Raw genomic sequence first — 12,212 nt, 5'->3', positions numbered from 1 at the left:
AAAAATACCTCGACAGTACCCCGACAGATTGTGATACAATCCTATATTAAATATAGAAAAAAAAAACCTGAAACACTTGGCCTCCTCAGGTATAGCAATATAGAATAGCACGCTAAGTGAAATACCCTGCAATAAGGCAACCACCTAGCAGCTTCATGCACACACACACACATATATAGTCACAAGTGTACTATGCAGAAATTATGTACCATAAACTGCACTGGACTGGCAATACAAAGTAATACTCAGTATGGCTATATGTGATAGCTATAGATATAACAAACACAGTAAGCACTGGATGTATATCACAGGGTGTTTGTACCACACAACCCTGAATATATGCACTCTTTCTTAACTAACACAGTCCCAGTGACAGGTAGAATACTTAAGTGTCCTGTAGGAAGCACAGCACTGGCAGTCAGGCGGTTCCACAGAGGAGGATTTGCCCCAGCAATCCCAGGAACAGCAAGGCTCTATCTGTAATGGCCGCTGACCAGGAGTGAAAGAGCAGGAAGCAGCTGCAGGGCGGGAACATTGTATAAATGGCGCCCTGGGGTTGGGTGGAGGGGCCTCAGGTCTGGCCTGCTCCCCCTGCTGGCATCCCCACCGGGTGTGCGGGCAGAACAACAAAACGGGGGAACTGGTACAAAATCCCCCTGACCTGTGCCCAAAATAATACCCTGGGGGCTAGTGGAGCAGCTGCCCAGTACTCAGTGCCCACGGCCGCCCCGGATCGCAGTAAAGTGCGGCACAGGAGCCATTTACTCCCCCTTGTCTGCAGCCCCCGCAATCCGGGAGACGGCGGCGTGAGTGACTCACATTTAGGAAGAAGCCTGCGTCTCCGCTGCAGTGACCCAGCAACCCCAGTGCGAGAGTATAAAGCGCCGCTGGGGGTGATGGAGCTGCACACTGGGATTTCTCTGAGACTTTGCCAGCAGCAGCAGCCCTTGAAGTCTTCAAACAGATTACTGTCAGTCTTAGTAAAATAACTCTGAAAAAGGCTGCTTAAGGCAGCCACCTGTAAAGTGCCTGCATACTGCAAGGCACCAACTTACAAACTGAGCTCCCTGGCATGGAGGCGGGGTTATAGAGGAGGCGGCGCTGTGCATCTTGGGAACAGTCAAAAGCTTTGAGCCTGTTGGTGCCTCGGATCAAGATCCTACTCTACACCCCGATGCGATTCCTTGTGGAGCCCAGTGTACCCCGCAGCAGAAGCATAATTTCTGCCATTACCTTGGTGAACACCCTCGGTGCCGTGGAGAGGCCAAATGGCAGGGCCTGGAACTGGTAGTGACAGTCCTGTAACGCAAACCATAGATAAGCCTAGTAAGGCGGACAGATTGGAACATGAAGGAAGACATTCTTGACGTCCAGAGACACCAGGAACTACCCTTCCTCCAGACCTGAGATCACTGCTCTCAGAGACTCCATCTTGAATTTGAACACCCATAAGTACGGGTTCAGTGACTTGAGATTTAAAATGGGCCTTACTGAACCGTCCGGTTTCGATACTACAAATAGGTTGGAATAATAACCCTTGTTGTGTAGGTTAAGAGGTACTGGAACAATGACTTAAGTTTGTACCAGTTTTTGAATTGCTGCCTGTAAGGTCAAACTTGCTTCTGGAGAAGTTGGTAAGCCAGATTTGAAGAATCTGGGGAGGTGGGAGTTCCTGAAATTCCAGTCGGTATCCATGGGCGATAAGATCTTTTACCCAGGGATCTTGGCAGGAAGCTGCCCATACGTGACTGCAATAAATCAACCGGGCTCCCACCTGCCTGTATTCCAGGCAGTGTGTGCCACCATCATGCTGGGGGTTTGGAGGAAGCAGACCCGTATGCCTGATCCAGAGAACCTGCAGCTGTGGGTTTTCTGGATTTACCTCAATTCCCTTTGAAGTTGGTAGCAGAACCCTTGGATTTGTCTTTAAACTTCACTGTACGAAAGGACTGCAGTGTTGGGACCGAGTAGGTTTTACCTAGCTGGTGCTGCTGCGGAAGGAACGTAGACTTACCCGCCGTAGCTTTGGATATCCGCGTATCCAGTTGATCTCCAAACAGAGCCTTGCCCATGAGGCAAGGCATTCCACGCTCCGCCTGGAATCCACATCCGCCGTCCAATGGCGCAGCCAAAAGCCCCTGCGTGCAGACACAGCCATGGCAGTGGTGCGTGCGTTGAGTAGACCAATTTCCTTAATGGCTTCAACCATAAAGTTAGCAGAATCCTGGATATGCTGTAGGAGTAAAACAACATCATCCCTTGGTAAGGAATCTAAATCATCAATTAGAATACCTGACCACTTGGCAATAGCCTTAGTGATCCATGCGCAAGCAATAGTGGGTCTCTGAGCCCTCCCAGCTCAAATGTACAAAGATCTGAGAGTGGTCTCAATCTTGCGGGTCAGATGTGTCTTTCAAAGACGCCACCCCAGGAACCGGTAAGGACTACCTTACGTGATAACCTGGATACAGATGCATTCACTATCGGCGGGTTTTCCCACTTCTTCCTATCCTCTGCAGGAAAAGGTAAGTAAGAAATCAATTTCTTAGGGATTTGAAACTTATAAGGGTTTACCCATGTTTCTTTAAAGAGGACATTTAATTCCTTTGAAGCGGGGAAAGTAGCAGAGGATTTTTTCTTTGTATTAAAGTAAGATTTCCCCTCAGACTTGTCAGAGATGTGTAACACGGTTCTGACAGCCTCAATGAGGGCCTGAATTCCCTGTGACAGGAAGGCATCACCCCCACTCGCATATATCTCACCCTCCTCATGATCGGACGTATCAGGATCAGTGTCGCCCTGCATGATTTGGACAAGGGTACGTTTTAGTGGGCAAATGGCAGGAGTTTGGGGTGCAGGTATGGGAGCTGAATCTCTATGCATCAGGTCATTCATAGACTGCCTTAAGAATTGTGTTTCCTTTTCATTATTTGACAGCTTTGTGGAAATGTTTGAAATCATCCCTTTAATAGAAGCTAACCACGGGGGTTCAGCCCCACTGGACTGGGAGTACACACTATCCTGAGTACAGGGTAGCAAGTCCCCAGGAGATGATAGACATTCAGCTGTGCAGTCCCTGGACATGGTAAGGGACACCCACACACACCCACACCACAATGGGAAACACAGTATATGTAGGCAAAATCTCAGAGAGACAGAGCTTGGAGCCAGCCACACAGAGTCCCTATCAGCAGTAGTAAAACTATGTTGGGGCGCGATATCTATATTATATAGTGTAAAAACACCATAACTGCTCCCCCCCTTTACTAAGACCCCTTGGTACCACAGTGGAGCGTAGAGTCTTGTCAAAGGAGATGCGCGCCTTCAGCAGTGCTGTGTCACCCAGAGCTGCAGAGGAAATGGCGCCGGACAGCCGCTGGAACGCTCAGTGGGAAGCCCCACCCCCTAAAATGGCACGTGGCTTCCCGCACTTCAGAGATTATACTGGCCCTGAGGAATAGTTTTACAGCTCTGACTAGATGCCTGGACACTGTTAGCGCTGTGTGTGAGCCAGTGTGGGTAACAGATTTAGGTCACCCCTCACAGCGGGACCGCGCCGTAGCATGTGTCCATCTGAATCACCCCGGAGCGCAGCTTGCTGAGAGCTGCACTTCCACCCTAGTGCCGCCATTCCCGCCGGCGACCCGCTTACCGGGGTGTCGTCGCTGTACTCGCCACCCTTCTTACTTCAGGCTCTGTTAGGGGGTGGCGGCGTTGCTGCGGGAGGGTAGCTGCACCATGGTGTGGCTTGCGAATAGCTCCCTCAGGAGCTCAGTGTCCTGCCAGCATGAGAAACAGGAGCATTAACTCTTTAGGAAGTTGGGCCGTCCTCCCCCCTAAGTCCCATGAAGCAGTCAGGCTGTTGCCTAAACAGCCCTGACTGAAAATAACAAAAATAAATGTAGAAAACTCTTCAGGAGCTCTCCACCGGGCACATTTTCTAAACTAAGTCTGGTAGGAGGGGCATAGAGGGAGGAGACATCCCACACTTAATTTCTTAAAGTGCCCATGGCTCCTAGTGGACCAGTCTATACCCCATGGTACTAATGTGGACCCCAGTATCCTCTAGGACGTAAGAGAAATATTGCTGAAAGCAGTGTTTCCTATTCTAACAGCCTAAAATAGCCAGTTTTGCAATTTGCTGGTCACAGTAGCTCTTTATGCAGAGCAGTGTGACCAGTGTGAGTCTGCCGCCATTTGAATCGGGGACCACGGATTTTACTCACCAATCTTCTTCTCTTCAGCTGTTAGGGGTGGCGGTAGGCTGCAGGTCCCAGCGCTAATCCTCAATCGGACTCCGGTGGAAGTACCCTCAGAACAGATGTCCTGTTAGCCGGGGACCCGGGGCCATACCTCTCTATTAGGTCTGGATGTGTCCCTCCCTAAGTCCCACAAAGCAGACCAGTAGTTGCCAGCTACCTTGTCTGAAAATAATAAAGTTTAAAATAAATATATCTTCCAAGTGCACCGGCTCCAGCGGACCCATCTATAATACCCCATTGTAATAAGCATTCCCCAGCATCCCCTATGGATGCAAGAGAAAGATAAAATAGGATTTTAATTACCTACTGGTAAATCCTTTTCTCGTAGTCCATAAGGGATACTGGGGTCTTAGTAAGATGGGGTATTGATGGGGTCCAGATGAGGCGGTGCACTTTAAATTTCTTCAACTGGGTGTGCTGGCTCCTCCCCTCTATGACCCCTCCTACAGCCAGTATAGGTAAACTGTGCCCGAAGGAGAATGGACATACTTGAAAGAAGGAACATAACAGTGCGTGGTGGGATTCATACACCAGCACACCAACAACATAAAAAGACTAGCAATGGGTGGTATCAAACAGCAACAGCTGAACAGGTAAACTTTTATAAACGAAAAACCTGCAGAAAAGTCAACGCACTGATGCGGACGCCCAGTGTATCTTATGGACTACATGAAAAGGATTTACCAGTAGGTAATTAAAATCCTATTTTCTCTAGCATCCCTAAGGGATACTGAGGTCTTAGTACGATGGGGACGTCCCAAAGCTTCCAGAACGGGTGGGAAAGTGCGAAAACTGCTGCAGCACCGCCTGCCCAAACTGGGTATCCTCTTTGGCCAGGGTAACAAACTTGAAGAACTTCACAAAGGTGTTCTTCCCCAACCAGGTAGCAGCTCGGCATAGTTGAAAGGCCGAGACACCACAAGCAGCCGCCCAGGAAGACGCCACTGATCTTGTAGAGTTGGCCTTTAGAGACTGCGGAACAGGTAAGGCTGCCGACACACAGGCCTGTTGGAAAGTAAGACGAAGCCAATGAGCAATGGACTGCTTAGAAGCAGGACAACCCTTTTTCTGTGCATCATATAGCACAAACACAGAAACCATCTTCCTGATCCGAGCCATTGTCTTGATCTAGATCTTTAAGGCTCGCACAGCATCCAATGCCTCCGGAAAAGCAAAAGTGCCAGAACTTGACGGAACCACAATAGATTGATTTAAGTGGAACGCAGGGACGACCTTCAGCAGGAATTGCTGCCTAGTCCTGAGCTCTGCCCTCGTAGAAGACCAAGTAGGGACTTTTACACAATAAGGCCCCCAATTCTGAGACACGCCTAGCAGAAGCCAGGGCCAGTAACATCACAGTCTTCCACGTGAGGTACTTGTCTTCTACCGCCATCAGAGGTTCAAACCAGGACGACTGTAGAAATTCCAACACCACATTCAAATCCCAGGGTGCCGTGGGCGGCACAAAAGGAGGTCGTATGTGAAGTACCTTTGCAAGAAGGTCTGAACTTCTGGCAACACTGCCAATTTCTTCTGGACATTAATGGAACGCAGACATAAGCCCTTATCCACACCAGCCTGCAGGAAACGTAAGAAACGTTCAAAGTGGAACTCTGCAGGTGGATACGAGTGTTCCTCCCACCAAGAGACATATCTCCGCCAGATATGATGATAGTGTTTTGACGTCACAGGCTTCCTGGCCTGAACCATGGTAGCAATAACCTTTTTGAAAAGGCCTTTGTGAGCTAGGACGTTCCGCTCAACCTCCATGTTGTCAAATGAAGACGCCGTAAGTCCGGGTAGATAGACGGCCCTTGTTGAAGATCTCTTCTCATTGGCAGAAGACACGGGTCTTCGACGGACATGTCCAGAAGATCCGCGTACCACGCCTTCCGAGGCCAATATGGAGCAATCAGAATTGCCTGGGCTCTTTGATTCCTGATTCACTTCAGCACCATTAGGATCAATGGAAGTGGAAGAAACAGGTAGACCAGCCGGTAAGGCGACGTCAGTGCATCCACTGCCTTCGCCTGAGGGTCCCTGGTTCGTGAGCAATACCAGCGAAGCTTCTTGTTGAATCGAGAAGCCATCATGTCTATTTGTGGGCAGCCCCACCTGTCGATGATCTGCTAAAACACCCGACAGTGGAGACCCCACTCTCCCGGATGGAGATCGTGACGACTTAGGAAGTCCACTTCCCAGTTGTCCACTCCCAGAATAAAGATAGTGGACATTGCTCTTGCATTTCTTTCTGCAGAGGAATATCTTTGACACTTCTCGCATGATGGCCCTGCTTTTTGTCCCTTCTTGTCGATTTATGTATGCCACCACAGTGGCGTGGTCCGACTGAACTTGCATTGCTTGATCCTTGAGTAGAGGAGAGGCCTGAAGCAGAGCATTGTAGATTGCCCAAAGTTCCAGAATGTTGATAGGAAGTAGGGCTTCGTGGACTGACCATCTTCTCTGGAACTGAGCCCCCTGGGTGACAGCTCTCCATCCTCTCAGACTCACATCTGTTGTGAGGAGGATCCAATCCTAAATCCCGAAACTTAGACCTTCCAGTAGGTTTGAGGACTGTAGCCACCACAGGAGGGAAATCTTGACCTGAGGTGACAGCCGTATTATCCGTTACATCTGAAGATGTGATCCGGACCACTTGCTCAGGAGATCCAATTGAAATATTCTGGCATGGAACCTTCCATACTGGATTGCCTCGTATGAGGCTACCAATTTCCCCAACAATCTTATGCTAAGATGGATGGATATTCGAGTAGGCCGTAGAACCATTCGGACCATCTCCTGAAGTGTTCTCGCTTTGTCCTCTGGTAGGAACACTTTCTGAGCCACAGTATCCAGAAACATTCCCAGGAACAGGAGCTGCTGAGTTGGCTCCAGGTGGGACTTCTGTAAAATTGAGGATCCACCCATGGTGTTACAGAAGTTGGATAGTGTGGTTTATATGGAGCAATAAAAGCTCCCTGGATATCGCCTTTATCAAGAGATCGTCCAGATAAGGGACAATATTGACCCCCTGGACCCGGAGTTGAAACATCATCTCCGCCATCTCCTTCGTGAACACCCTCAGAGCTGTGGACAGGCTGAAGGGTAGCGCCTGGAACTGGTAGTGATCATTCAGCAGGGAAAACCTCAGGTAAGCATGGTGAGGCGGCCAAATCGGGATATGGAGATAGGTGTCTTTTACATCCAGCGAGACCATGAACTCCCGTTCTTCCAGACCCACACGGTACCACGAAAAGGTTGGAGTAGTAACCCTTTCCCTGTTGTTGCAGTGGCACAGGAACAATGACTTGGGACTAGACCAACTTTAGGATGGCTTGTTGCAGCATAACACACGTATCCTCCAAAGCTGGTAAGCTTGATTTGAAAAATTGTTGGGGAGGAGTGCTGTTGAACTCCAGCTTGGAGCCCTGAGAAATGAGGTCCTTTACCCAGGTATCCTAGCAGGAGCTTTCCCAGATGTGGCTGAAGTGATGCAGCCGAGCTCCCACCTCGAGATCCCCTCGGGATGGGTGGACACAGTCATGCTGAGGCCTTAGTGGAAGCTGAACTGGTGTTCTGTTCCGGAGAACCTGTGGCTGCTGGATTTCTGGTCTTACCTCTGGTGCCTCTAGTTGCATTGGAAGCACCTCTGGCCCTAGATCTAAATTTGTTAGACCGAAAGGACTGGGCAGACGGCCCCAGGTAGGAACGTCTAGCCGGTGGGGCCCCAGAGGGGAGAAACATGGATTTCCCCGCAGTAACCTTAGAAATCCACTTATCCAACTCAACCCCCGAACAGCCACTCCCCGGAGAAGGGGAGAGACTCCGCACTGCGCTTGGAATCTGCATCCGCTATCCAATGACGCCACCATAGGGCTCAGCGCGCCGACACTGCCATGGCAGTAGTCCTAGCATTAAGATCACCTATTTACTTGAGGGAATCATACAGGATGCGTGCAGTGTCTTGGATGTGTCTAAGGAGGGTCACTGTAGTAACCAGGGACATATCCTCCCCAAGACCCTCCTGAATTTGATTCGCCCATGTATGAATGGCATGTGTCATCCAGCAACCCGCTATCACAGGTTTTTGTGATACGCCAGCCGCTGTGTAAATAGACTTTAGTGTAGTTTATATTTTTCTATCCCCAGGGTCCTTTAATGTAAAGAAGCCCGGAGCTTGCAGTACCACCTTTTTTGACAGACGGGAGACTGATACGTCCACGGCTGGGGAATCTTCCCAATTTTTCCTACCTTCAGGAGCAAATGGGAACGTGTGCAAGAACCTTTTTGTCACCTGATATTTTTTATCAGGATTTTTCCAGACTTGCTTAAACATGTCATCTAGTTCCGGAGAATCAGGGAAAGCGACACTGAGTTTTTTCTGTGCTAAGAAAAATGACTGCGGTGCTGCAGCGTCTTCTAAAGGGATTTTAAACATCCCTGATAGCCAGTAGGAGGGGCTCAATACCCTGTGCCGCAGTTGAATCCTCAGTAATAGGATCTAATTCCTCCCCCTCCTCCTGTACCTTTCTCAGAATCTGAGAGTAAATCAGGACTCCCACATTTATGTATCCCTGAACTAGGGAGGGGGGTTATTTATCATCTGCCTTTGCAGCTAGGTCTGCAACAGACTGCAGCAGCTATTGTGTCTTCGGAGTATTAGCAGTGATGACATATCTGCAATCATAGTTTTTAATGGTACCTAGCCAGGATGGCTCCTGCCCCTCCCCTCCAGCCTCCTTACTAACTTGGGAGGATTGTCTGTTTTGTTCACAGGAGAGGGAACCAGCTGTAACGGGAGAGAATCTGGTGTGACACACACACACACTGCATCATGTTTACAGGAGACAACACACACACACACACACACACATACACTAGCAAGCCTGCCTTACTGTATGTGAAGAGGAGACACAGAATAAGAGAGGGACAGCACACCCAAGCTTGCCATGCTCAGAGAGACTGCAAGCTGTACCTTTACAGATATCACAGTGAAACACCGGATGATTGTCCTTTTCAGGACACTATATAGTGTAATATAACAGCTCTCCCCCTTATTAACACACCTGTACCAGTTTCTTGAGTATCTGGAGGAGCTGTGTGTCCTTGCTGCTGCAGCTGGAAGCAGAGGAAGGCGCCAAAATGCAGCTGGTCCCACTCTGAGGAAGCTCTGCCCCCTGTAATGGTGTCGGAGCCATTTCGTTATTTATACTGGCAAAGTCTCCAATACAGTGTAAAACATCACATAAATGCTAGTTTTCACTACCGCTGCCAGTGTACACAGGGGGGCTATAGCAGATCCCCCCAGGGAGGGTTCCGTATGCCACCCCTGCATTGCGCCGCACCAAGAACCGGGGCCCCCGGTTTGTACTCGCCACTCTTCTCACCTTCAGGCTATGTTAGGGGTGTGATTGTGATCGCTAAGGCGCAATGCCCTGCGGTACCAACCACCTCTCAGGACAGTGGTCCTGCAGCGTGGAAGCAGCTCTGACACCTTAATAGACCGGTAACCGTCCCCCCTAACTCCCAAGGTGCAGATGTACTGTTGCCCAAACAGTATACAGAAAATATGAATTTAATACCTACCGGTAATTCCTTTTCTCCTAGTCCGTAGTGGATACTGGGGTCTTGTACTTTAGTACCATGGGGTATAGATCGGGTCCACTGGAGCCTGGCACTTTAAAAACCTTTAGTGTGTGTATGTGTGTGCTGGCTCCTCCCCTCTATGCCCCTCCTACCTGACTCCGTTTAGAAAAATGTGCCCAAGGAGCCGGGTGCACATCTCTGGAGCTCCAGAGTTTCCTTTTGTGTTTATTTTAGTTTATTATTTTCAGGTAACCCTGGTTGGCAACAGGGCTACCTGCTTTGTGGGACTTAGAGGGGGGACCGAACCAACCTCCTCAGGGTTAATGGTTCATAATCCCAGCTGACAGGACACTGAGCTCCTGAGGTACAGATGCCGAAGTACAAGGTGCGGTGAGTGTTACACCGAGGTCCCGGTTAGCAGGTCCCCGGTGCAGTTTTGGTGGCGGTCACGGGCCCAGAGCTGCGGTGCCCGCAGCGGACAAACTGGCTAAGGGCTGATGCCCCTCAGTGCTCACTGTCAAAAAAAGGCTGTGTGTGTATTGTATGCATATTATGGTGTTATTTGTAACATAGCCAGTATAAACTATTGATCAGGGGTGGTCTTCAGTATGCCGGCTGTCGGGATCCCAGCGCACAGTATACCGGCGCCGGGATCCCGACAGCCGGCATACAGACACTTATTCTCCCTCGTGGGGGTCCACGACCCCCCTGGGGGGAGAATAAAATAGTGTGGCGCGCGTAGCGTGGCGAGCCCGCAAGGGGCTCATTTGCGCTCGCCACACTGTTGGTAAGCCGGCGGTCGGGCTCCCGGCGCCGGTATGCTGGTCGCCGGGAGCCCGACCGCTGGCAATCCGTAGTGAACCCATTGATCAGGGGCCGTGCGCCATTACAGGGGGCAGGGCTTCCCAGAGCAGGACCTGAGGCGGGAAGGCGCCATTACCTGCTGCTGCGGATCAAGGCTGCATGCACGCTGCTCCTCCAGAGATCCACGCTGCTATGCTGATACCAGGGGGGTCATAGAAAGGGGGGAGCACGCCAGCACCGCTGCACTACTGTCAGGTCATACACTTAGTTACACATTGTACTGCTGTGTTCTGTGTGCTGGTGTCCGCTCCTCAGTGTCACTCCAGGGGCTCTCTAGGGTCTGTGTGGAGGTGTTGGTCAGTAGGTTGCGCTGTTTTTACAGTTGTGTAAGATGTCTGTGGACATGGTAACGTGTGCTGCTTCAGCAGGGTCACTCTCATGTGTGAACAATGGTCCTCGTCTCCACAAGGTCACAGTTCACAGGCACCTGACTAGCTAGATAGTTTTAAAAGCATGATTCAGAATGTTAATTCAGAATTAGCTGCAGCTAGAAAAGAGAGACAGGTGTTAAAACACTATTGATTGTGTGGCCAAAGCAGAAGCAGATACTAAGAAGGCTTCTCTGCCCCCTCTTGTGGTTTCACATAAACGCTCACTGCCACAGGTGCTCCAGTCTGATTCTGATCAGCCTTATGTAGATGATAATGATATGGATGAGGACAGCTCTGTATTTTGATCAAAATACATTCAGACTCTGTGCATGTCATGTTCTGAGGATTTCTGTCTGTGGAAGCAGGTGGATAACTACTGATCCGCCAAAATAGATTAACTCACCTGTGCATGATTAAAGAAATTCCCAAAACATGACCTGTTACTGATTTTGGGAGCTGCTAGACACTATAGGTTGCCCAGAACCTGTGTTAGGAAATGCATTTAAGATAGGGGAGGGTTGGGAGAGGAGGGTGATAAGGAGGGGGGCTGCACTCACCTTGTATGTGTGTATAGAATTTCCGACACTATGTGTATAAATTAAATGCTTTATTGGTTGAGTCGCAGTGCTCAATAAACATCCAGTGGTGCAATTGCAAGATGTTTGGTAAAAGTTCAATTACTGAGAAAAAAGGTTAAAAAAATTAAATCAAAACATGTGTTTGAAGATTGTTTCATTGGAGATAGTCTTTAAGTAGTAAGAATGCAGTGTTCACAAGATGCGATGCTGATCCAGCGCTTATAGCTAGTACAGATCGTAGTTAAGGGTTGTGTCTGGATGACCAGCATTCCGTACCTACCAGGTGCACTAACGTACCCTTCTGTTATCACCAACTGGTGATCGCTGGAGTTGAGGTCCCTGTAGAGAGATCGTGGCTCGAGAAAATCTTGCGGAACTCGGCGGTCCCCATGGAAACCGGACGAGTGTATCCTGACTGCAAACACGTCACAGCAGGCACCAGCATCGCAAGAGCGGGCGCAGTACCAGGGACCTCAACTACAGCGAGCACCAGTTGGTGACAACAAAAGAGTAAGTTGGTGCACCTGGTAGGTATGGGACGCCGGTCACAC

Source organism: Pseudophryne corroboree, chromosome 7, assembly GCF_028390025.1.
Source record: "Pseudophryne corroboree isolate aPseCor3 chromosome 7, aPseCor3.hap2, whole genome shotgun sequence".
NCBI lineage: Eukaryota > Metazoa > Chordata > Amphibia > Anura > Myobatrachidae > Pseudophryne > Pseudophryne corroboree.
This window is presented reverse-complemented; position numbering follows the sequence as displayed.